This window comes from Bacillus rossius, chromosome 1 (assembly GCF_032445375.1).
Source record: "Bacillus rossius redtenbacheri isolate Brsri chromosome 1, Brsri_v3, whole genome shotgun sequence".
NCBI classification, from domain to species: domain Eukaryota; kingdom Metazoa; phylum Arthropoda; class Insecta; order Phasmatodea; family Bacillidae; genus Bacillus; species Bacillus rossius.
In genome coordinates this window covers 206751565-206778356 of record NC_086330.1, presented here as the reverse complement: position 1 = coordinate 206778356, position 26792 = coordinate 206751565, and positions in this window count along the sequence as shown.

Here is a 26792-nt window from a genome sequence, read left to right as displayed (position 1 = left end):
AAGATGGCAGTTGCTTCAGTAATAATAATAAATTATTACTGCACTCTAGTAGGTTAAATTTTTACTAATATGATGGTAGTGCACTCTAGCAGACGAAAACAAGATGATTGCCTCCAGCAGACGAAAACATGATGTCGCTCTCCAGCAGACGAAAACAATATAGCTTAGATGATGTCATACCAGCTGATGATATATACCTTGGTATTGGTGGTGGGAAGTCAGTCTGCAGTTGGCTTCCATAGAGGAAGAATCTATCAACTTTTTTTTTACTTTTGCTCTTAGCGGGTTCGAACGAAGGACTTCAAGAAGTAAGTGCGTTTTTAAAAAGTATTAATTAAAATTTTATTCTAGTTATAGAAAATTTTTCCTGATTCCTAGCATAAAATTACAGTTTTTCAAGATGGCAGACGTAACGAAAACTGCAACGATCTAGATTCCAAAATGGCGGACGTAATTAAAAGTATAACGATGACATCATAGTCAACCAAGATGGCAGGCGTAACGATATGAGAAATAGTGTTTTTTTAAAAAAATATATTACAATTTAACTAATTTATTATTTTTAATTTTAAGATTTTTTCCGAATTTTTCCATTAAAGTAACGGATTTTCAAGATAGCAGACATGACGTCATACTAGCTGACGATAAATATTTACCTTGACATAAGTGGTGGGGGGTCATTCTGCCAGCAGCTTCCATGAATGAAGGATCGGGCGACATTTCTTTTGCCCTCGTTGGGTTTGACCCGAAGACTCTGAGCTCCATGTCATAAGTGTGTTTTATAATATTTTTTATAAATATTTTAATATTTTTGTATAAATTTTAAATTTTTCATTAAAATTCGATAATAAATAAAGATTTTCAAAATAGTGGCCATAAATAAAATTGAAATGGTGATGTCATAATTCAAAATGGCGGCATTAAAAGTGGCAGAATGTTCGTGAAAACAAAATGGCAGCGATGATGTCATCTAAGATGGGGGATCCAAGATGGCCGCCGGGGTCAAGGTCAAAGGTCAAGATCAAGGTCATCCAAGATGGCCGCCGTGACATAATCTACGATGGTGGACCGGCTTCCGGCTCCATACCCTGAGCCCTGTCCCCGGAGCCCCCAAAACATACTACTACTGTTCTAAGATATATTTAGAAATTCACTCAAAAGAAGATTCCGAAGTTTTGAGTGATTACTTGGTTCTATCGATGACTTGATACTATATTTGTATAAATAATAAAATTAGTTTAATGTTATAATATTTGTATAATTTAAGGATATTCATTATATAATGATATTTGTATAATATTTGTGTAATTTATTAATAGGAATTTTATCTTTAATCGTTATATTTTTTTCAAGGATTTAACCTAAAATAACGTAAAAAATACAGTTCTTTAAAACATTTTATTTTATAAATTTGATCTCCTAGGCAAAAACAAATGTCATATTTCAATTCAGGGCACCAAATTAATATGAAATCAATTTCAAATACACGGGCACCAAAACTATTGTTTTCTATTTGTAATAGGTGGTTCCTCGGTGCTAGAAAAATAGGGTTTTTAACAGGATATATAATATATGTAAAACACTATAAAACACATTGGACTCCAGATCTGTATCTACGAATTGCTGTTTCACAGGAAACCTGAAAGCAATTCTCACGAATATTTGCAAGATTACAAGAAAGTTCTATAATTAACTCGTACTATTTCGTGATAACGAACCAGAAAGGTTCCTATATAAAGACGAAGATCATGAAAAAATTAACATTCTTACCAAGCTTTTTAATGAACTAGCAGTATACATGTTGAAGATTGAAAATATCAAGAAAGTGTTTAGAATTTTGACTATGTATACCTATTGGGAAGACCCAAGCGAATTATTCAACAGATTAAGACATTTACTTTCTTCGTTTAGTGTAGGAAAATATTCGCACATCAACGAAGAATTGCGTAAAGCCAGCTACACACAATCAGTCTAAACCGCTCGTGAACTTCAAGCTCCTGCAAGACGAAAATATCTTCGGTGCAAAGTCGTAGTGTATGGACTTCAGACATGTGAAATAGAAAAATGCGATCAACATAACCAAGGCCATTACAGAAATTTTGCGTGATGGACGCGTACCGTCGCACCTGCAAACGGATCTCGGCAAATATTCCTTAAATGCCAACTTCAAGGCTTTGATGAAGTAATTTGGCATTAAACACTGCTTAATATGAATAGTGGTAGATATGTTCAGTAATAAAAAAATTTTAAATAAAGACATAGTGCTGTATATTAAAAAAACATATGTAGGACCGCTATAGTAGTAGGACACAAAGACCGTCTTTTTACAGTACTAGTTCATGTTTAAATTCATAGACCGCCAACTTGTTTTAGTTAATCTATGATGATATCACAGTTAAGTTCCAAGAGATACCACTATCTTGTTTTATAGTACTAGATGATGACATCACAGTTGGAATACCAAAGACCACCAAAAAAAAATGTAGTTTCGGAAATACGCCATTGCTGACTACACTGCATGTCATAAGAAACCTCAATAAAAGGCAAGAAAGATAAATATGCAAACACGCAGAAAACAAGTCATAATCAGGAGATGTCAAAAAAAATATTAAAAAAATAGACAGGATAGAAAATTCTGTTTTGTCACATCGCTGGGTTCGCCTGTGCGTCTCTGTGTTGTCGTTGTGTTTTTCATTTTGTCTGTTTAGTATCTACGTTGGTTTATTCTGTTTGTCTTTATGTTGTTCAAGGTAGTTTTCGTATTTATTTACTGTTCTTATTACTACTGTCTCGTCGTTGTTAGTCCACTGTGTCAGTCTGTACTGTATTGATTTTCTTACGTATTCCTTCCTCGGAATTTTCTGTGTTGTCTGAGTTTATAATTTTTTGACACCATCTGATTGAGTCGTGTTTTCTGTGTGTTTGAACATTAATCTTCCTTGCCTATTTTTTAGGTTGATTATGACATACGATGTAATCAGTAATGGCGTATGTCCCAAACTACATCTTGAATAAACACATTTTATTGTCATATTGTATGTAGTAAGATTGTTTCCTTACAAATAAATAGGTATACTCTGTTAAAAAATATGGTACATTATTTCTTAATCATAAATGAACCCTTATTTTTTATATTTCTTTATTTTTTAGATCTACAATATAATATGCCTCCACATAAATACCGTATTTTTTACAATATTTCTGTCCATACAAATCAGACATTAGATTATCTAAACAAAAGACGCAAAATTTTGCTATTAAAGAATCAATACCCACGAACATAATTCAATTTTTATTTCAAATAATATCCGCATTCACACAGAATAATGCAGTGTGTTCATTACTAAATATTCCACATCGTATAACTCACATTTCTGTGTGTTACAACATTTTAAAAAATTAATTGTGGCTACTTACTTAATCATATTTTCGTCCATTTTAAATAAATTACTATGAAAAAATTTTAAGCAAATCTATTGGTTTCAATGAAAATTGAAATTTAAACGTTTTATTTTATTTTGATAGATTTGTTTGGATTTGTTATTTAATGACGCTTGATTCCTTAAGTTTTGAAATAATGTCTGTAGAAATTACAATTTATTGGTGATACTATTTTTTTATTTCTATGTTAGTGTTTATAAATAAATGCTCCCTTAAAATTGTACTAACCCGGTCCCAAATGTAGGAAAAATAGTTCCTTAACATACTTTTGTAAAGGCAACAATAAACAATTATATATGTATAACAGTGAGACGTTCATATTATTAACGAGAAATATGAATGTGGATATAACGTGAGTGTGTGTATCGCCTTAACCATAGAGTAACGAACTAAAACAAGCCACTTAGTACCAACTCGGTTCTCATAAGTATGAATGTTGCTGTAGGTTGGGATCGAACCCTCTACTCTCGCCATATGAGAGTGATGACACGATCACATCCACTGGGTGGATAAACTTTTGTTTTATTAGAAACATTATATGTAAATATTGTAATAATCAATTTTCAATGAAACCAATAGATTTGCTTAAAATGTTTTCATAGTAATTTATTTAAAATGGACGAAAATATGATATCTTTATATATATATTTCTTGTGTGCGTGTGTATGTCACTGAACTCCTCATAGACGGCTGGACCGATTTTGATGAAATTTTGTGTGTGAGTTCACGGGGATTCGAGGATGGTTTAGATTCACAATTGGATATTTTATCTCGATTCTGAGTTAAGAAAAACTAAAAAAACACGCTTTAAAAGCAAAAATTGCAACGCATTATTAGAAGCCATTAAGTTTTGCTATTGTAAGGAACTAAGTAGAGAGTACGAAAAAAATAAAGATACTGACAGTTTATAGTGTCGCCATTTTTGTTTCAATTTTCAATACCCTTTTTGTATATTTCAATTTAAATTGCAGAAAAAAAAATCATGTTTCATAGCCACACAAATAGTGAGGATGGTTTAGATTCACAATTGGATATTTTATCTTGATTCTGAGTTAAGAAAAACTAAAAAAACACGCTTTAAAAGCAAAAATTGCAACGCATTATTAGAAGCCATTAAGTTTTGCTATTGTAAGGAACTAAGTAGAGAGTAAGAAAAAAATAAAGATCCTGACAGTTTATAGTGTCGCCATATTTGTTTCTATTTTCAATACCGTTTTTGTATATTACAATTTCAATTGCAGAAAAAAATCATGTTTCATAGCCACACAAATAGTGAGTGTGTGTCATTTCTCTATAAAATTATTTGTGTAGTTTATTGATTCCATAACGAATTTTTTCAATAATTTTTAATAAAAATTATTAATTTTTTAAATTAAAAAACTATTTAAAATAAAACTATAAAAATATTTGAAAAAAAATTCTATTAAATATTATTTACTTTGGAAAAAATTATTCATTTTAAAAGTTATCAAGCAAAAAAATAATTTTTTATCAAATTTACACGTGAGTTTTATAACCACCAACCTAACCTAAAAATTATTTGGTAGCTTATTGACTTCATAACATATTTTTCAATTGTTTTTAATAAAAATTAGAATTTTATAACGTGAGTTTTATAACAACCAACCATTTTTCAATTGTTTTCAATAAAAATTAGAAAATGTTTATTTAACTAATTTTTCATTTATAAGTAGTTGTTAATTTTGGAATGTTTTACAATTGATCCGGTAGACTGCGCTACCATCCCAGCATCAAATATTAAATATTATTCTATTTTAATTTCAGTTTGTCCCGACAGTTGGTGCTGCGATCAAATTGATAAAAATATTTGAAATTTTGTGTTATTATTGTGTTCGCTTAAAGTCGTGTGCTAATTAAAATATTAACTATGAATATAAATTGATGTTTGAAGAGTTTTCAAGTGTTCCTAAAAAACGATACTTTTTGCGAATTTAGGGTGAAATTGAAGTAAGTATATATTTTGTATAAATTTTTTATGAAATTAACACGTGAGTTTTATAATAACCAACCTAACCTAAAAATTATTTGGTAGCTTATTGACTTCATAACATATTTTTCAATTGTTTTTAATAAAAATAAGAATTTTATAACGTGAGTTTTATAACAACCAACATAACCTAATAATTATTTGGTAGCTTATTGACTTCATAACATATTTTTCAATTGTTTTTAATAAAAATTAGAATTTTATAACGTGAGTTTTATAACAACCAACCTAACCTAAAAATTTATTTGTGTAGCTCATTAATTTCATAATAAATTTTTAAATTGTTTTTTTTATTCGTGTTTTAAATAAAAATAATTATTAAAAAATTCTAAAAAAATTCTATTAAAAATTACATACTTTAAATCGTTTTCGGTGATAATTAAAAATTTTATTTTCAATAAATAACTCATATTCGTTGTGGATTACTTGAGTTTATTTCGTATACATTTGTTAACAACAAACCTAACCTAAAAATTATTTGTGTAGTTTATTGACTTCATAACATATTTTTTCAATTGTTTTTAATAAAAATTAGAATTTTATAACGTGAGTTTTATAACAACCAACCTAACCTAAAAATTTATTTGTGTAGCTCTATAATTTCATAATATTTTTTTTAAATTGTTTTTTTTATTCGTGTTTTAAATAAAAATAAGTATTAAAAAATTAGAAAAAAATTATATTAAAAATTACATACTTTAAATCGTTTTCGGTGATAATTATAAATTTTATTTTCAATAAATAACTCATATTCGTTGTGGATTACTTGAGTTTATTTCGTATACATTTGTTAACAACCACCCTAATATTAAAATTATTTGTGTAGTTTATTGATTCCATAACGAATTTTTTCAATCGTTTTTAATAAAAATTATTCATTTTTTAAATAAAAAAACTATTTAAAAAAAACTATAAAAAAATTGAAAAAATTTTTATTAAAAATTATTTGCTTTGGAAAAAATTATTCATTTTAAAAGTTATCAAGCAAAAAAATAACGTTTTTTATCTTAAATTTGTTACAATAATTTTTTTTTGTTAATTAATTAAAATTTCATTCTCAATAAAAAAAACTCACATTCGTTTCGTATTATTTTACAGTTTTTTTTTGTTTTTTTTCAGAAAAATGCCACGTCTTCGAGGAAGAGCCAGAAATATTGGTCGACGTACTCCGAACGCGCAATTGGTCCATGATCGTCGAATAAATATAACAGATGAAGAACACTCGGCGGATAATGCAAATCTGAGAGATCAAGTTGCATCTACACGTGCGAATGAAAATTCAGTACAACGCACTCGACGTCTTCGTGCTAATGCAGTAAGACAACGAGAGGCACGTCAACAAGCGACGGATGCACATAGAGAACGTAACCAACGCCGGATGCAAAATGATCGAGCATTGACAAGAGCATCACTCAATCGCCTTGCGTTTGAATATGATCCTGAAATCAACTATTCGTCACATGCATTAATCTCGATTTGTTAGTATGGACAAAAAGTGTCAACATTGTCATGCTTTCAAGTACAAAGATGAATCAGCTGGTTTATGTTACGCATCTGGAAAAATTTCACTGCCATCGCTAAATCCACCGCCGGAACCTTTAAAAACACTTTTAGCTGGCACCACATCTCAATCGAAATTGTTTTTGCGAAAAATTCGTAAATTCAATTCATGCTTCCAAATGACATCATTTGGAGCAACAAAAATTGTTCATAATGAAGATGGTCGTAATTTCGAATCTACATTCAAAATTCAAGGTCAAGTGTACCACCAAATTGGTTCATTGCTCCCAATGCCTGATGCCGATCCAAAATTTTTACAAATTTATTTTATGGGCAATGAGGAGTAACAATCACACACACGCTGCGCTTACAACTATATAGAGCAGATGGAGGAACGAGAAATTGTGGACATTTTGGAAACGTTTTTGCAAAACCATAACCAGTTGTTGCAATTGTTCAAGACTTTTTCTAGCAGACTGCAAAACGACAACTACGCCATTATTATTAAAGCAGACAAAGTGCCCTACGGAGAGCACGCAGGCACATATAATGTTCCAACTATTAATGAAGTTGCAGTTGTTATGGCTGGTGACCCATGTGAACGTCGGGACATTTGCATTCAACACAGAGATAATACGATGCAAATAATTCAAGACAATCATCGTTCTTACGATGCATTGCAGTATCCATTGATATTTTGGGAAGGAGAAGATGGACACCATTTAAGTATTAAACAAAGGAATCCAACTACAGGTACAACTTATAGACTATCTTACAGATTTTTTTTTTTTTAAATAATTTCTGTATCTTTCATATATATATTTATTTGCAGGTGAAGAACTGATCAAGAAAGTTAGTGCTATGTACTTCTACGCATATCGATTGATGATTCATGCTAATGAAGACAATACCATTCTCCGATGCAGACAGCTATTTCATCAGTATATTGTCGATATGTACGTAAAAATCGAAAGTGAGAGATTACGATATATAAAATTTAATCAAACAAAACTTCGTGCTGAGGAGTACATTCATTTGCGTGATGCCGTTATTGGTAACGTAGATGCATCTAATGACATCAACAACATCGGTTGCGCATATATTCTCCCATCATCATACATTGGTAGTCCGCGTCATATGCAAGAGTATATTCAAGACGCCATGACTTACGTACGTGCATATGGCCGACCAGATCTTTTTATCACATTTACGTGTAATCCAAACTGGGATGAAATTCAAAGTTTGTTGTTGCCAGGTCAAACATCGATGCATCGCCATGATATAACTGCACGTGTTTTTAAACAAAAATTAAAATCTTTGATTAATTTGATTACACATCACTCGGTATTTGGTGAAACACATTGTTGGCTTTACTCTGTTGAATGGCAAAAACGAGGTTTACTTCATGCGCATATTTTGATTTGGTTGGTGGATAAAGTACGCCGAGAATAAATCGACAAAATTATTTCAGCCGAAATTCCAGATCCGAATGTTGATCAAGAATTGTTTGACATTGTAACTACTAATACGATCCATGGTCCATGTGGTACTCTAAACATGATGTCACCATGTATGGACAATGGAAAATGTACGAAACGTTTTCCAAAACCATGCCAATCTGATACTATCACCAATAGTGACGGTTATCCATCTTACCGGCGTAGAGACGTAGACAATGGCGGTCAATCATATGAATTGCGTCTATCAAACGGTGTGATAGTAGATATTGATAATCGCTGGGTAGTTCCATATTCACCATTGCTGTGCAAAACCTATAAAGCGCACATAAACGTTGAACTATGCAGTTCAGTGAAATCTATAAAATACATTTGTAAGTATGTTCACAAGGGCAGTGATAAAGCTGTATTCGCTGTTCAAAATGTAAATGACAATGACGAAATTACACGTTATCAAATGGGTCGATACATAAGCAGTAACGAAGCTATTTGGCGCATTTTTAAGTTTCCTATACATGAAAGGGATCCTGCTGTTATACATTTGGCTGTGCATCTTGAAAACGGACAGCGTGTTTACTTTACAGAACAGACTGCACTACAACAAGCTTTAACGGCTCCAAAAATTTTTCAACCTTTGTTGCCGACAAGATGTTGTTGGTCAATTCGCAAGGACATTAATGTATACTGATGTTCCTAAATTTTTTGCGTGGAATAAACAATCAAAAAATTGGGAACCACGGAAACAAGGCATTCCGGTCCCAGGATTCACCGATATATTTATGACAAATACTTTAGGTCGAATATATACAGTTCATCCTAAGCAACGCGAATGTTTTTTTTTGCGTTTGTTATTGGTTAACGTTCCTGGACCAACATCTTTCCGATATTTGCGAAAAGTCAATGGTACTTTATACGACACTTTCTTTGATGCGTGTCGTGAGTTACATTTATTGGAGGATGATAACCATTGGGATCTCACACTTGCAGATGCAGCACTGAGCTCATCTCCACAACAAATTCGTCAATTATTTTCAATAAGATTGACAATGTGTTTTCCGTCTGAAGCATCTGCTTTGTGGGACAAATATAAAGACTCAATGAGTGAGGATATTTTACATCGGATTAGAAATTACTAATCAAAATCAAAATATCGAATTCTCCGCAGAAATATATAATGAGTCATTAATAATTATTGAGCATATTTGTATTCTTATTTCGAATATGCCGCTCATCCATTTCGGCATGCCAGCGCCGAACCGCCCAGCAGTAGATACCATCAACAGCGATGTTCAACGGGAACACCACTTCGATAGAACTTCTTTGGCTACTTTTGTTGCCAATAATGAACAATTGCTCACTGCTGAGCAACGAAATGTATATGATAAAATTAATGTATCAATTGCAGCGCAACAAGGTGGATTCTTTTTTTTGGATGCACCAGGTGGTACTGGTAAAACATTCCTCATTTCATTGATACTTGCACGCATCCGATCACAAAATAATATTGCATTAGCTATTGCTTCATCAGGAATCGCAGCAACGTTACTTGATGGTGGATGGACGGCGCATTCAGCGCTTAAATTACCTTTGAGTGTTCACACAAATCCCGAAGCAATGTGTAACATAAAGAAGCATTCAGGCATGGTTCAAGTTTTGAGAAAATGCAAAATTATTATCTGGGATGAATGTACCATGGCCCACAAGCATTCGCATGAAGCTCTCGACAGGTCCCTGAAAGATATCAAGGATAATACTAGGCTTTTCGGTGGTGCTCTATTGTTGCTGTCTGGTGATTTCAGACAAACATTACCAGTCATTCCACGCGCGACATATGCAGACGAAATAAACGCATGTTTAAAAGAATCTTATCTATGGCGAAGTGTCAGGAAATTATGCCTTACTATTAATATGCGCGTTCAACTTCAAAATGATCCATTAGCGTCAAGATTCTCTGAACAATTGTTGGATATTGGCAATGGTAAAATTGAATTGTATGAAGATACACAATATATTCGACTACTAGAGAAATTTTGCAACATGGTGGCTACCAAAGATTAGTTAATAAACAGTATCTTTCCAGATTTGAGAAATAATTGTACTAATCATGGATGGCTACGAGAGCAAGCAATTTTAGCTGCGAAAAATTTAGATGTTGATGCCATCAATTTCAAAATACAGCAATTACTGCCTGGTAATGAAACTACATTTAAATCGATCGACACTGTTGTTGATCCTGATGAAGTTTTTAACTATCCAGTAGAATTTTTAAATTCATTAGATTTACTTGGAATGCCACCACATAATTTGCGACTGAAGGTTGGTTTACCTATAATTTTGCTTCGAAATTTGAATGCTCCGAAATTATGTAATGGGACGCGATTAGTTATAAAAAAAATCATGGGCAACATTCTTGAAGCTACTATTTTGAGTGGAAAATTTCAAGGTGAGTTTGTACTTCTACCACGGATCCCAATGATTCCTTCAGATTCGCTTATACCATTCAAACGTTTACAATTTCCAATCCGCTTGGCATATGCTATGACTATAAGTCACAAGGCCAAACCATGACAATTTGTGGCTTAGATTTAGAAAATCCGTGTTTTTCTCACGGTCAATTATATGTTGCGTGTTCCAGAGTTGGAAAACCATCGAATTTGTTTGTTTATACACCTCAAGGATTAAATAAAAATATTGTACATCCAATAGCATTAAGATAAATTAAGTTTTTGTAAATTAATAAATAAATGTTATAAAAGTTTCATTATAAGATTGTTTATCTTTACTTAAAACAAGTTAAAGTTTGTATTTACGATGCTGTTATTGCCACACTCCACGGATAATATCCCAACCTGTAATCAGTAATTTCATTCACTTAAAATTTTCGGTGACGCCTAGAAATATCCGTGTCAATAATCATAGACAGTGGCTGCTATTATCCAGTCTACAAATTTCATCCGTTGAGTGTGGTAATAGATGCATCTTTTTAGTTAACACAGCTTCTACATTTCACTTCACTCATACTGTATATGCATACTTACACACACAGTATATACTCACATGCTTCCGATCGGTCGAATTTGAATAAGTGTACATGTAATGAAGTTAGATATTAAAATAACTCTTGAATAATAATTTTCATCAAAACAGTCCAGATTGTTACAGCTTATTGAAGAATGTTTGAAATTTTCGAATTAACGACGTGTGTACAGGACAACGTCTGTCGGGTCTGCTAGTAGAAATATAGAAATATAGAAATAGTTCAGATGCGGTAGATTTAAATAAAGTTTGAAGTACAAGTTCATGTTTAAATTCATAGACCGCCATCTTGCTTTATAGTACTAGATGATGACATCACGTCCAAAGACCGTTACATTAAAAATACTATACAGTGCCACCTAGCTTTATACTTTCTACTGTCGGCCAAAATGTTTTATAGTACGAGTTACCAGCATCCCTTTTAATATAATGTGTATAAGATACCATTATTTCATTATAAAACATTTCATTTTTAAAATAATATTTTTTTTTAATGGTAGATAGTCTTTAATGTTTGTTGTGGTGTATATCACTATATCGATTTAGTGTTAGCTTACTTTGATATGATCAGTGACTCGGTTTTAAGTAATAAAAAATATTTGGAATATATATATAGTTATTTGTGTTAAAAACAGCCCCTACAAGCATTGTTATTCAGTTTTAACAGTCAAAGTTTTTTTAAAACTATAACCAAGCCTTGCAGACACGTCTCCCCAATAACTTAAGGGTAGGCTAGAAATACACTGCACTCGACACTAGACTGCCGCGAACCTGCTCTCACCCCACATCTCTAAAAACAACCCTTAGTGCGGGTACGGGACCCGTGCCGCCCCACAAGTGAACTTCTTCCCTGCAGGGGTCTACCACCCACCCCGTTTCAAACTCATTTCCAAGGGTCTCCAGAAAGCCGCGGGTAGAGTTAGCTATGGCTAGTTCACATCAAAACCATTCTATTAGTCTTCGACATCGGTTCTGGATATCCAAGTTCTTATTTTTTCTGGGAATCCAATCCAACTGACTAGAAGACATGTAGTAAGTCGTTTGTGAATTTAAATTAATTAAATAATTGTCTTGATATTTCGTCACTTGAATTTCTTCAGAATAAAAACCGCCCTTAACACCATTACCATCCAGGTCAGACAAGTAGTAGGTTCTAGGGTAAAGGTTTCATATTTTCATCAGTTTAAAAATCTTGTGGGACCAATTTATGAATAACCTTTTGAAAATAAATTCCTATTTCTTGAGATCCGTACATGATCGCCTACATGATCATTTAGCCGCCTGGGATAATTTTTTTTCACATCATTGTAAACAGTTGTAAGAAGAGAATTGTCTTTGACCTGAGTAGTATAGGAATGGGGCTCCGGGCACAGGCTTCAGGCTGTGGTGCCTGTGGTGCCGACAGCCAATTTGGATTTTGACGTCACGGCGGGCATTTTGGATGGTTGTGACCTTGACCTTTGACCTTGCAATTGACCCCAGCGGCCATTTTGGATCCGCCATTTTGGATTTGGACGCCATTTTGTTTTATGACATCATCGCTGCCATGTTATTTTACGTTCGCAGCCATTTTGTATTTTGGAACATTCGGCCATTTTGATTTATGACGTCACCATTGCAATTATCGTTACGGCCGCCATCTTTAAAATATTTTTTACTATCCGAATTTGAATGAAGAAAAATTAAAATTTATAAAAAATTTAATAAAATTTAAATAAAAAATATTTAAAAAACAAACATTTACGGCACAGAGCTCTGAGTCCTCAGTTTCGAACACGGTGAGGGCAGGAAAAAAAATGGCGACAGGTCCTTTCCTCACAGTGGCTGCTGGCAGACTGGCCCCCACCACTTTGTTAATAGCATATATATCGTCAGGTAACATGACGTCACGTCCATCATCTTGTCTTTGTTGCTGGAAGCCATCATCATTGTAACGTCGGCTAGAGTGTGCTGACGCCATGTTAGTTTAATTCTTACCCCATAGAGTACAGTAATCATTTATTATTACTGTGACACCCGCCATCTTGTCATTTGGATGCCATCTTGAATATCCGTACATTTAATGCTAGAGATGCGGGAAAAAGTTCAAAATTCATTAAATAAATTGGCAATAAATATACTGATTGATTCGATCGATTCCTGTCCTACGTTCGATCCCTGGATGATAAAAAACATTTAATTTTATATAAAAAATAATTTCACTAAATCATGATCAAAATCCTAAAAGAGGCTTAAAATCAACTACTACCATCATTCTATAAGCCATTACGACTGCCATCTTGGATATTTGTATTTATTGGCCCATAAATTTATAAAAAAAATCAATCATTAATCTACCTATAGAACCGATACTTGGTTCGATCCCTGGGTGATACAAAACAAGTTTAATTTTAAAAAAATACCACAAAAGTGACAGGTTGGAGAAAATAAAAACACCACAAGTTCTTTTAAAAAACAAATAATTGTATTACATAAATTCTTCACTAAAACAAATTAATAGAAAAATATACAAAGTACTAAAGTATTTTGGATTTCTCGATTTCTGCATCTGCCACCGACGAATTAAAGCGAGGTGGAAAGCTCCACCACTTGAAGTAGGACTGTCCTTTTCTTCGTTTTATAATATTCTCCAACAAGTACGTATCGGGATACAATGTATGCTGAATCTCTTCGGCATAGAAGCCACCATGGATAGGTTTGTAGTCCAAATCTTCAAGGTAGTAGGTCCTAGGCTCTGATTCACGAACATGTATCACACGGAAAACTACAGGACTCCAGTTCGCAGTGAAACCTTTCTCGAAGATACCTTTCTGCTTGGAGATTCGTACAATGTCACGTACTTTAGCTTTAAGCTTTCGTGGATCTTTCTTATTCGTGTTGGAAAACACTGTTTGAAGCAGACGATTGTCCGTTACGTCATTTGTCTTCATTTTCGTGGTAGAATGCACCGTGGAATTATACTCGCTTATTAGTTTCGGCAAGATGAAAAGCCACTTGTAATTTCCGTTAACCATGAGCTGTCGCACATTTTGGAACGCAAGTTCTGTGAAACCTTTCGACAACGGAGGCTTTGACGTTACTAAATGTAGAGTAGTGTTTGATACCATACTTCTTCATCAAAGCCTTGAAGGTTGCATTGTAGAATTCTTTCCCGAGGTACATTTGCAGGTACGACGGTACACTTCCATCATGCAAAATATTGTTCATGGCCTTGGCTACTTAAGTTGCAGTCTTTGATTTTACAGGTATAGCCCAAGCGAACTTTCTATAAACATTTATGACTGTCAACATGTACTTGAAACCATGATTCAATCAGGAATACGGTATCATCTCAAAAAGGTCCGCCTGGAATAAATCATCAATTCCGCGAACTATGACTTTGCGACGAAGGTATTTTCGTCTTGCAGGAGCATGAAGTTCGCGAGCAATTCCGGTTCGAATCATTGTATGTAGTAGGCTTCCCTCAGTTCTTCAAGTATGGAGACTATTTCGTTGATGTGCGAATAGTTTCCTACACTAAGCGAAGAAATAGAATTCTAAGGCGATCAATTAATTCATTGGGGTCGTCACAATATACATAGTCAAATATCTGATCATTTTCTAGCTCTTTTAAACCTTCACCATGTATTGTTAGTTCACTGAAGAGATTAGCAGGAATGTCGATTTTTTCATGATCTTCATCTTTATAGGTATACACCACTGTCTGGATCGTTATCGCAAAAATGTGCATTGGTTAGCTCTAGCAGTTTTTTGTACTGTTGTAAGTCTTTGTGAGAATATCCTTTAGGCTCCCTGCGAAACAGCAATTCGTACAGACCCGGAGTCCCGCGCGTTTTGAACTGTTCTACACGCACGATATTTCCTGGTAGAAAGTCTAATATTTTAGCACCGAGGATACACTTATTATGTTTTCTGTACACTCCGTAGGTCGTGTCATTATTCCGGCACGTAAACGATATCAGGTATGGCCGGACCATTGCATTAACTTGGTGCCCTATTTTCGGTATTTTTTTCTTGTGCATGGACTCTGTACTCGTTAAGTCTTCTTCTACTCGATCTGGTTCATACTTTCTCTTCTTTACAGGCGGCATTTCATCTTCAAGTTCTGTCTTCAAATTGATGGCTGGTTCTTTTTTGTTTTTAAGTTCGTCGAGGTGACTAGTGATTGGTTTAAATATCTCCTCATTTTCCATCTCACGTGCAAGTCTGGTTCGTCTAGCAAGTAGATAGTTTTCACGAGCAGACTGTATAGCTCGATGAAGGTCACTGGCCAGGTCCAACACTGTACTGCTGAAAACATATTGCAAGACCTCCTTTTATACTTTTTTATTCGAATGCAGAAACTTATTTCTTGTGTTTGGCTTAATCAGAATTTGTTGACAAGTGAGATAGCGATACTTTCAGACTACTTTGAAAAGACCTCATTTCGTCACGTCTTTGTGCATTCGATTCTTAGATCATGTCGCGAAAGTGAGAATCCGAGGCTTCAACACTCTGGTCGATGGCAAAAAGATACTCTAGTGATTCGTTTTTCGCACTTTCTACTTTTTGAGCCAGTAGCGAAATGTATTTGCGGATATCGTCGTCATGAGACTTGAGAGCAGTATGTAAGCCTCGACTTCTATGACCGAATTTCGAAATGCTATGACTCATGTTTGACGATAAACTGATCGAAACCTTGTCTGTACTTGCCCTTATATAGAGGCCAGTCCTTTAAGATGACTAGAAATCCGTGTTCTTCTTTCCAACTCAAGGAGCACATGTCTTTGAATTCCTGGAATGTCATGTCGGTGTTTACGTGATCGTCATAAGCGTGACGTAAACTAAGTTCGTCCATGCGAAAAAGCACTATGACATTCGCGTTGTCTCGTAGGAGATGTTTTGGAATACGACTGTACATCTGACACAGGTATACACAGTCTACCTTGGCGTGTCTGCCCATGGAAAAGTACTCTTTTATTATGCCTTCTTTCTCGCACATTACATCGTCGAAAACAATCACAGAATTGGCTTTTGTTTCGCTAGGGGGTACCACATCCGCAATATCATTAAACAGGAAATACTCCAGACCATCCACCGAACGTAGAACAGCGGAAAAGCGCTGGTATTTTGGCTGTTGCAACGATTTTGAATAGAGGTAAACATTTTCGAACCTAAGACCGTTTGGTTCCTCTAATAAACTCAGTAGAACGTAAGTTTTAACGCAGTTGGACGGACCCGCCATTATGCATCGTACGGCAGAAGGCAACAGTAAGCCATGTCGTGATTCACGCGCACTTAATACATCGGCTTAAGTAATGTGCACGGGCAAACACACTTCTTGCCTGACGACTTGCATTGTCACTCTGCAAGGATCTGGAATCCAGGCACCGGGCCAACGAGATATTGGCATAGGAAGCCGAAGATATAAGTAAATCGTCGAACGCGGGACTAGGAGAGAAAGTCATGGCCTGGGGCGTTTCCAAAATCATGAGAGCAAAGACCAAATTAGGAATGGGTGCACGTCGAGCCAGCTCCAACAAGTCAAAGACTAACTCACGCAAGACCAAACGCAAGACTGGTGCAGGCGTGCAAAAAGCCAAGCAAAAAGTACAGACTCTCGACAAGAAGATTATTGGAGGATTTTTCCTTTGCTTCTGCCTGCATTGGGTGTTCTCGGCGGCCTCATCGGTGCAACGAGCGGTATAGTTCGGGCAGTCAACACTTCCAAGAATGAACGCAAGCAGTGAAAGAAACACAACGACACAATGCCAGTATGGAAGCCATTGGCATTGGTAAAAAAACGGTGCAGGACTCTACTTGCAACCCTACAAATCAGGCCGAGGCATTAGAAAAAAACTAATGCAAAAATCCTAAGTTCTCTGGTCCGCTCACCAATATAGATTTGATCAAGTACGCTCGAAAACTGAAAATACCAAATTTCCGCGGCCTGTTTATGCGAGACACTTTACCCAGCAAGCCTAAGTCACGTGTGCGTGCCATAATTAATTTAGACACGTCGGCAGGTCGTGGCACGCACTGGGTGGCGTACATAAAGACGGGAAAAAAGGCTACTTACAACGACAGTTTTGGAAATTTACGGCCTCCACCAGAACTTAGGCGGTACCTGGGCCAGACCACAATATTGTTCTACAATACCGAAACGGAACAGAAGCCTAATCAAACAAACTGCTGACACTTGTGTCTTCGCTTTTTAACAAACAATGAATACCTGCCAAAAAAAATTGCTACTTAAAGGCTGTGCAGTTATGGTAATTTATTAGTCATGTCGATAACACTAACCTTGACAGGTCACGCATCTGAGCTGCGGGCGGTTCATTTTCCGCCTCCGGATTTAGATAAAGAATGGTGTATCGGAATCGTAGATTTTCAAACGTATAATGCCATACCGAATATCTACGAAGAAAAATGCAAGATCTGCTTCCTGAAAAGCAATGGGACCGCTCATGAAATACAGTTACCTGTTGTGTGCCGTGTATTAGGGATTAAGGCACGTTTTATTTAAAAATTTTGTAATCTTAAATATTTTTGGAAATATTTTTTTTTCTCTCTCATCTTATTTTCTTTACGGCCAGGCCCTCAGCCTCTGTTCTCAGAGGCGAGCTGTTTTTCTTTCCCAGCCTCATGCTAGGCTAGCATTCTGGCTAATATTTCTCCCGCCTCCAGGCACGTCGGAGCCGGTAACGTTATTTCTTCGCGGGTCTTCTTTTGCCTATAGCAGCTTGTGAAGCAGTGCTGAGCCCTGCTAACTCTGTCACGAATCGGTATAAGGTTCACTAGCAGCAAGACACAACAGGAGGATCCCGTGGGCCTTGTGTCCCACAGACCATGCGTTTTTTGAAGCCACCCCCGCCTGCTCACCCACCCTCTCTTCTCAGAAGTGGCTAGGAGCGACGACCGCTCGGGTGCGTTAACCGAAGTCAAGGCCATCTCAGGCTTGACAGCCGCAGTTACGATTCTGCACCTTAACGACACCTAGCGACGGCTGTGGTAACTAATGCCACTTGTGAGGCGTCGGCAGCGCCGACACTACCGCGCTCGCGCGGAGGTAACGACAACCTCTCTCCCCTCCTTATGTCTCAGGCCGCTAGGTGGCACCACTGGTTACTCCATTAACCCCCTAGCTTGACACTCTCGTCGGTCACTAGTCGATTTATTAGTACTTCCTCTCGCCACCAAAAGATAGCGCCTCAGTCGCGCAGTCACTCCAGTAAGATCTAATTTTTTTATGCCGGACACCTTCGGGTGGACTCGGTAATTTTCGGCTCAGAGCCTACCCCCCCTCCCATTCTCTAGAGACCCCGCGCTTATGATATTCTGGTGATATCCCGCTCTGAACTTACTTCGGTGCGCGCCTCCTGACTGACTGGTACCGTTTGTATCTGCGATCTTCTGCGAATCATCGACATTGTATATTATGTAGTCTTCTCAGACTAAAGGGATGGAGTCCCTAGCTAAAATTATTAACCAGTCAGTAGTTTTTTTTTGAAAGTAGAGAAACTTAGTATTTTTATATAAATTATTTTTTAATTAATCATGAGGACTTCCGTGGCTACCGCGAATCGTGGTTCGAGTTTGCGGAGACGAGACGCCCTCTCCTGAGCGCCAGGACCAACACCCTGTTTTGGTAAGTCTTGACGTCATCACCCCCCCCCCTTTAATTTCCCTCTATTGGCCTTTTGCGCCATTTAAGTATACTGTCTGGAAACAGGTCTAATTCTTTGGAATTTGGACTTTTGTTTCAGACAGGGTTCCAAGTTTGGGGCAACCAAAATCCTCTGCCAGAACCTCTGGAGTCGGTTCCTGCGCAGAATCCAACATCATTAGGCCTACTCCCTTGATCACCGTCTACCTACCGCCCCGGGTGATACCCGCATAATTCTATCTTTTTATTCACGAACCCAAGATTAGTGTAACCCAGTTAAGACAGCGGACAGTAAAAGGCAGTTCGAGGAGAAGAAATTTATATTATGTTTTGGAAGGACTATATGTACAATCTTTAAAGTTACCAATGTTAATTTCATTCTTGTTTTTAAATATTTTAATTTTTGTTATACATTCAGGGCCGGCCCTATCTTAAATAACGTTAAGGAATATCATATAATAAGTGTAATGGGAGTTATGTAAATAAGATCACTTATCAATGAAAAAAGTCTTTACTAAGGAAAATTTAATCTATCAAAAAAAAAGAACAATGATTAATAAAATAAGGAAGTCTATAGACGTAACAGTTGTTTTTATTTATTTAATATATAATAACGATCTTTTTACTCCCAAGTATTTGTAGGGAGTCCCTAAATTTTCTTTGTTTACTTCTAGTGTCGCCTCTGTTGTTGACTTTTATAGTTATTAATTGAGGGCCTCAGTAATCAAAGCTTCCAAATCTTTTAACCTTATTATTTCATTATTCTTTAAGACACTTGGGGTATAACAAAATGGTAGCAGAGCATGGTTACGTCTATAGGCATACCTAATTTGAAAGGTCATACCTAAAATTAAAATTTAAAAAAAAAAAAAATTGAATAAAAAAATTTTTTTTATATTTTTTTTGTCACTTAGAATCTTTTTGTAGTAAGTAATTTGTGAACTGTCCGCTGATACACGTAGTAGCTAAATTGACCCTTGAATTTTACAATTATCATAAGTTTTGTGTGTTTACATTTGAGCGCGCACTGTGAGCAGCTGGCTGGCTGCCCGCCCACGCAACTCGGGCCGCGCGCGTGGCTTATCAACAGAGACGTGTCCACTGGACAAGATACTCCCTCCCCCCACACCCCTAGTTAAAGGCGCTGCGCGCCAAGGTCAGTCCTGCCGGCTGACGTGACGTTCCTTGTAGGTACCCTGTTGTGCAAGCTAACCTGACAGCTTGTTAAACCCGAGTACACTGTTCATTTCCCGACGCGCGTAGTAATAATAATAATAAATTATGAAGGCACATACTTCCCACGCAATAAAGCAATTGTTTTAATCATAAGCTAGATTTAAGTGTATACTTAAGTTTAAAGTTTAAGAGATAATTTTAAGAGGGTATTGTTTTGGTTTTGTGTAATACTATGAATCCGGACAGGATGATTACTCCGGAGCTATTACTAGTAGATAAACTAAGTTACGAGTTGCAGTTGCGTAATTTACCAACTACTGGAAATGCGCAAGAGCTGCGAAAAAGGCTTCGAGCCGCAGTACGTGATAAGTTACCTACCTCAGTACATAATCTAAATTTAGAACTACTCGAGGAATTCAACATAGCTTGCTCCAAATTTTACGACATAGCTGCTTTCGTAAGTTATTCAGATGTGGAAGAGAATTTGCCCAATGTAAAGCGACACATTATGCGATTAGAGCATGTCACCAGACGACTGGAAAATCTTGTGGTACTTTCCGCAGATGTGCTCAATGGTGTTTATCGAACAGAGCTAGATCGTTGTCTGCAACAGACAAACGCCTTCCAAATTAAATTGAAAGCTAGGGCAGCCCAATTAGAAACTCAACAGGACCTCCGGGCCAACATTGCCCAGGCAGAAAACCTAGGAATGGAAACACTAGGAAATGTAGAGAGTGAAAGTCCGGAATTTCCCCAGGAAATAAGGCAACCCGACACACAAGTATCTTTGTGTCAAACAAGGCAGGTTCCGCCCATTTCATCAACATCAACATCTCAATCACTCATCACGGTTTCAACCACTCCCATCCCAGCAGCCACCATTCAAATTCCCTCAGGCATGCATGTTTCTACAGCTCCCATCACCAGTGTCACATTTTCCGGTAACTTGCCTGCAAATCCACATCCTTTAACACAACAAAATTTGTTTTTCCCATTCGCCACAAACCAGCCATATTTTAATCCATATTCCCAATTTCATTCTTTATTGACATCCGGGCAAGGAACTCCGATCCCTACCATCCCCACCGCGCAAATTGCACATCATTCAACCCCACCTCCGCCATCAACGCAGAATCAACCAGAAACAACATTACCAGTTACGCCAAGGGCGGCTGAGTATAGCTGTTATGGGAAAATTGCCCATCCAGTCGAGAGATTACTTGTTGGTTTTCCAGAAACAAGTGGTCTTGACCCAGATAAATTAATCGAATTCATAAGGCACTTTAAAATTGTTCTTCCACAAAATCTGCGTGATATGATTTTCACATATTACCATAGTTCACCTCTCGGTGCCCATTTAGGTATTTATAAAACCATTCAAGGTATCCGACGCCATTTTATTTGGGAAGGAATGCACCGGGACATTACACAGCGAGTTAAGTTATGTAAGCTAGGTGCACTAAGTAAACCTGCACAAAATACACAGTACGGTTTTCTTGCCTCAGAAGTAGCCGAAAGACCTATGCAAAAACTTTTTATTGATTTTGTAGGGCCATTTCCTCGATCCAAATCCGGACACTCTATGCTTCTTGTGGGCATAGATGCCTTTTCGAAATTTGTTTGGCTTATTCCACTCCGTAAGGCTACAGCTGACACCACTGTGCGTGCATTACAAAATCACATTTTTAAAACTTCAGGATTACCGAACATAATTGTATCTGACAACGGAACACAGTTTACATCCAGAACTTTCAAGAACATGTGTTTCTCGCATGGAATACAGCATGTGACAACAACGCCATACTACCCTAAACCCTCGCACGCGGAGAGATTTAATAGAAATTTTCGTTCGGCGCTCATAGCGTTCCACGCGAATGCGCAGGAAAAATGGGACAGTAATTTGGTGTGGTTACAGATGGCATTTAATTATGCCCGACATGAAGGACACAAATCCACCCCATTTGAGATTATGTTTACTTATAAGCCCAACACACCCCTTTCCAATCTTTGGTCTCTCGAAGACCTACTACCGGATGATCCCAAGGACATCGCGGAGATTTGGAGAAAGGCGCGTAGGAATTTAAATTTGGCCCACCAAACAAGTCAGAGAAGGTACAATAAGTACCGCTCCCCTAACCCCTACAGGGTAGGTGACACGGTAATGTGCAAAGCACATCCGCAGAGTAAGGCCATCGATAAGCGATCGGCCAAGTTATCGTATCGCTGGACTGGACCATTACAGATCCAACGATTTCTAACCCCAGTGACTGTGAGTCTAGCCGACCCCAGTTCCGGAGAGTATGTGACACGAGCGCACATCTCCCACCTTAAGAAAGCGCATCCGAATTTAAAATAGGAGCGATTACTTTCTCTAAGCCTTGGCATGCCAGATATATATATTTAAGACTCAATAAGGAGTTTAACTGAAGAATACAAAACCTAGGTAGTAACATTAAGTAACAATAAAAGTCCATGGTACTAGTTTGTAAGAAAACTTAATATAAGGTGTTAGTTTAAGTGGCCACTTAAGTTAATAATTTTATTTAAGATAATGAATTTAATCATGTTAGTCATTCAGAATGTGCACATTAGTTCATAAGAGTGTTTAATATTTTTTTTTGTGTTTTAGCATGTAAGTAGTAGGATACAGGCGAAACTGGTAACTCGTCCTACTGAAGTTTTTGGTTTTTGTTTTTGCTTTCCCCTAAGCTCCGCTTTAACGCGGGGGAGTATGTGCCGTGTATTAGGAATTTAGGCACGTTTTATTTAAAATTTTTGTAATCTTAAATATTTTTGGAAATATTTTTTTTTCTCTCTCATATTATTTTCTTTACGGCCAGGCCCTCAGCCTCTGTTCTCAGAGGCGAGCTGTTTTTCTTTCCCAGCCTCATGCTAGGCTAGCATTCTGGCTAATATTTCTCCCGCCTCCAGGCACGTCGGAGCCGGTAACGTTATTTCTTCGCGGGTCTTCTTTTGCCTATAGCAGCTTGTGAAGCAGTGCTGAGCCCTGCTAACTCTGTCACGAATCGGTATAAGGTTCACTAGCAGCAAGACACGACAGGAGGATCCCGTGGGCCTTGTGTCCCACAGACCATGCGTTTTTTGAAGCCACCCCCGCCTGCTCACCCACCCTCTCTTCTCAGAAGTGGCTAGGAGCGACGACCGCTCGGGTGCGTTAACCGAAGTCAAGGCCATCTCAGGCTTGACAGCCGCAGTTACGATTCTGCACCTTAACGACACCTAGCGACGGCTGTGGTAACTAATGCCACTTGTGAGGCGTCGGCAGCGCCGACACTACCGCGCTCGCGCGGAGGTAACGACAACCTCTCTCCCCTCCTTATGTCTCAGGCCGCTAGGTGGCACCACTGGTTACTCCATTAACCCCCTAGCTTGACACTCTCGTCGGTCACTAGTCGATTTATTAGTACTTCCTCTCGCCACCAAAAGATAGCGCCTCAGTCGCGCAGTCACTCCAGTAAGATCTAATTTTTTTATGCCGGACACCTTCGGGTGGACTCGGTAATTTTCGGCTCAGAGCCTACCCCCCTTCCCATTCTCTAGAGACCCCGCGCTTATGATATTCTGGTGATATCCCGCTCTGAACTTACTTCGGTGCGCGCCTCCTGACTGACTGGTACCGTTTGTATCTGCGATCTTCTGCGAATCATCGACATTGTATATTATGTAGTCTTCTCAGACTAAAGGGATGGAGTCCCTAGCTAAAATTATTAACCAGTCAGTAGTTTTTTTTTGAAAGTAGAGAAACTTAGTATTTTTATATAAATTATTTTTTAATTAATCATGAGGACTTCTGTGGTTACCGCGAATCGTGGTTCGAGTTTGCGGAGACGAGACGCCCTCTCCTGAGCGCCAGGACCAACACCCTGTTTTGGTTAGTCTTGACGTCATCACCCCCCCCCCCTTTAATTTCCCTCTATTGGCCTTTTGCGCCATTTAAGTATACTGTCTGGAAACAGGTCTAATTCTTTGGAATTTGGACTTTTGTTTCAGACAGGGTTCCAAGTTTGGGGCAACCAAAATCCTCTGCCAGAACCTCTGGAGTCGGTTCCTGCGCAGAATCCAACATCATTAGGCCTACTCCCTTGATCACCGTCTACGTACCGCCCCGGGTGATACACGCATAATTCTATCTTTTTATTCACGAACCCAAGATTAGTGTAACCCAGTTAAGACAGCGGACAGTAAAAGGCAGTTCGAGGAGAAGAAATTTATATTATGTTTTGGAAGGACTATATGTACAATCTTTAAAGTTACCAATGTTAATTTCATTCTTGTTTTTAAATATTTTAATTTTTGTTATACATTCAGGGCCGGCCCTATCGTACATAACGTTAAGGAATATCATATAATAAGTGTAATTGTGAGTTATGTAAATAAGATCACTTATCAATGAAAAACAGTCTTTACTAAGGAAAATTTAATCTATCAAAAAAAAAGAACAATTATTAATAAAATAAGGAAGTCTATAGACGTAACAGTTGTTTTTATTTATTTAATATATAATAACGATCCTTTTACTCCCAAGTATTTGTAGGGAGTTCCTAAATTTTCTTTGTTTACTTCTAGTGTCGCCTCTGTTGTTGACTTTTATAGTTATTAATTGAGGGCCTCAGTAATAAAAGCTTCCAAATCTTTTAACCTTATTATTTCATTATTCTTTAAGACACTTGGGGTATTACAGTTGGCTCTTACGAAATTGACGACATTGCAAATTACAACAGGGATATGTTACCACAGGATGTAAACTTTCAACTGCGTAGAAATCCACACACTCAAAAAAACATTCTAACATGCAGTGAAAATGTCGACTTTACGAAACCTGGGACCATAAGTACGATCCTCAGATTCGAGTCAAAGGTGTATGACACAGGAAGAACATATGAATCTACGCGCGCAGTAAACATTTTTTTCCTGTGAATGTTGTAAGAATAAACTGTAATTTGGCAAGTGGAACATATCTCAACGGAAGACTAATCAACATGCTGCACGAATTTTCGCCGATGGTCCCGCCAGGATATAAACTGGTCGAAGTACCGCAAAGTATCATTTACAATCCAGTCGTCGTGAAGTGCGCACACGAAGTCGTCGTCAGAATCGTTGACCAGCGAACCCAATTAGTGAATTTTCAAGACGAAGAAATTACATTACGTCTGTACTTGAAGCGATGGGCATACAGTTCGTAACACCGATCAGTTACAAAGGAAATCGCATTGGCTTGAATAAGAACAGTTCTCTACCAGACATCGGTGCATTAACACCTGACAGCATAAAGTATCTTCTTAGTATTGGACATGTCCCGAATAAATATGGAAGACGAAATCCTCAGCGTGAAAGAACTGGTAATTTTTGATAACGGAATTACGAAAATAGAATTGCACGAGTACCAGCCTTTCGTGCTCGGACTGTACGCACTACTATCGGAAGTACGCATTGCTGTACAGCACCAAGATATTTGTACTTTTCCTTCGCAGTCATTTCTACATATATGAGGCACGCTGAAAAAAGCGGATGGTATGAATCCGACGACGTCAATATCCTGCAATGGTATTCTTCACCTCATCGAGCGCATTACATATGTACTCAATGGCGTCGAGATAGACCAGATGAGAGATGTAGGCATAACATCTGCTATGAAAAATTATCTTTCGCTCACGCCAAATGAACTGTCTGCTGCAAAGATGGCCGGTTGGGCTCTCGAGGATGAATATAAGCTTCCGGTTTATGCCGAAGGGAAGTTCGAATTTTGTGTTTCTCTGTCCATGCTTCTTGGATTCGCTGAGGACTACAAGAATATAATCATTAATTCGAAACAAGAGCTCGTACTGCTTCTAGCCAACATGCACATTAATGCAATTGTCACCGCTGCAAAAAACCCTCAAAATATCTCGATAACACTACACTCTATCGAGTGGATGCTGCCCCACAACAAAGTGAGCACCGTTGAACGAGTCAAGATGTTGAAGAACATAGAAAATGGCAAGAACTTCGATGTGCCATTCCGATCCTGAAGCCTGGAAACTTATTCTGGCTTGCCTCATAGTCAGCATATCAATTGGATAGTAAAGTCCAGCTTCGCTACGGAAAAACCCAGATACATCATCGTCGGGCTTCAGACCGGAAGGCAGCTCAATGCAGGAGTAAGTCGCTCCGTTTTCCATAACTGTCAAATACGTAATGTAAAAATATTTTTAAACAGCGAAAGTTATCCGTACGTTGACATGAACATGGACTTTGAAAGTGGAAGATTTCTTCTCGCATATCAAATGTACGCCAAGTTTCAGCAAGCTTACTATGGGCGGAGACAGTCACTGATACTGAGTCCCGACAGATTCAAGAACAAGGCTTCATTAATGGTGTTTGACGTTTCCAAACAGGATGATCGATAAAATTCAAACATCATCGACTGTAGGATCGAGATAACGACTAGCGGAAATATTCCACCAAACTCCTATGCTTTTTGTCTGATACTTCACGATCGGCTTGCTTCGTAAAATTGTCGAGACAAACT